Genomic DNA, 1,713 nt, shown 5'->3' on the forward strand with positions numbered 1-1,713 from the left:
ATTCTCTGTGAATCGTTAGGGCTCAGTTTTTAACCCAAGGTCCAATTTTTCTCCTTTCATTAATTTACCTAATTTCCTTTTCTGAGAGGCAAATTGATGAGTCAGAGTGGGTAATATCAGACTACCCTGAGGGCAGGTTGTCCATTTACCATGGTAACAACCCCTGGGCATTTTGCAGTTTGTAGCCAATAGACTTTTGTGTTACAGATCTAATTGTATTACAAAGTCAGTTTTGTGTTACATATGTAGTCATTGGTGGCCACTTAGTCATCTGTTTTTGGTTAAAGTACTCCTAATGGGGTTGTCAATTAGTTTTTTTATGATTTGGGGCCACTTGAGTAGTCTGGTTCAAGGTGTTAAAATTTAGTGTCAAGACCATTAATTAGGCACATCTAAACTAAAAGAAATAGTGTGTTTTACCTGTAGCCGTGGATAAAGTGAGACAGCTTCCAAATATCTACCATGTGTTCCCTAGTTCTTTTCCAAGCTCCATATCTGAGAGTTCAGGTACCATAGCTAGATCCCACAAAAGGTCCAAATAATAGTTTTGGTGGAGACAAGAGTCTTTTTTTTCTACATATGACATGATAGAGGATTTTAGATTTCAGGCTGTCTGTGTGTTGTTTGCCATCTAAAAATTTGCCTGATACCCTTGCCCTAAGTGGCCTGAAGTGATCTCTGAAAATGGTTCCCTATTCACTGGATCCAGAAAACCCTACTAAAGTAAATCATGCAAATCAAGAGGTTCAAATCTTCTTGTTTACTTTAAGAACACATGTGAAACTGCTAGGCCATCAAGGATATGCATGTCCAAAAAGCCACCAAGTATCTGAAAGATGTCACTTTGCAGGAGCTATGTGTGCCATTCCTTCGCTACAATGGTGGAGTTGGTAGGTGTGCCCAGGCTAAACAGTGGGGCTTGACACACAGTCGGTGGCCCAAAAAGAGTGCTGAATTTTTGCTGCACATGCTTAAAAATTCAGGGTGTAGTGCTGAACTTAAGCGTTTAGATATAGATTCTCTGGACATTGAGCACATCCAGGTGAACAAAGCCCCCAAGATGCGATGCAGAACTTAGAGAGTTCATGGTCGGATTAACCGGCACATGAGCTCTCCCTGCCACAGTAAGATGATCCTGACCGAAAAAGAGCAGATTGTTCCTAAACCAAAAGAGGAGGTTGCACAGAAGAAAAAGATCTCGCAGAAGAAACTGAAGAAACAAAAACTTAGGGCCCAGGAACAAATCCTGCATAAAATAAATGCAAATAAAAGAAAAAAAGGTAAAAAAAAAAATGCCTAATAAAATGATTGAGTTTACGCAGAAGTTACCAGATTTCATTCAAGGAAATGGAACCAAGGGAAACCAAGTGGCTCCTCCCAAAGGGAAATATGTACAATTCCAATGGTTAGTTTGATTGTATGCTCCACTTGTTCATGAGTCATTTGTCTCTTCCAGAAGGCCAAATCTTTGGGTTTTAAGGTTATTCATACTTTAGGAGGATTCCAAGGCAAGTCTGCTCATACCTGTTGATGGTAAAGTCGGAGGTATTACATGAGTCCCTTGCCATATTTGGTCATGCCTGCTTGCTAGTAGCGTGTGGAGTCTAGAATCAGATGTAATATTCCTAGATGCCCAGATAAGTCAACTACTCATAAGGCAAAAGTTGTTGAACCCCAGTGGAGTCATTAAAGCCAATGAGAATATCTTCAACC

General features: G+C 40.2%; 1 pseudogene; it reads left to right on the forward strand.

The window, feature by feature from the left end:
* Positions 1-684: 684 nt before the first annotated feature.
* Positions 685-1,451, forward strand: LOC123582289 (annotated as a pseudogene).
* The last annotated feature ends 262 nt before the right edge of the window (positions 1,452-1,713 follow it).

Source organism: Leopardus geoffroyi, chromosome B3 (assembly GCF_018350155.1).
Source record: "Leopardus geoffroyi isolate Oge1 chromosome B3, O.geoffroyi_Oge1_pat1.0, whole genome shotgun sequence".
Taxonomy (NCBI): domain Eukaryota; kingdom Metazoa; phylum Chordata; class Mammalia; order Carnivora; family Felidae; genus Leopardus; species Leopardus geoffroyi.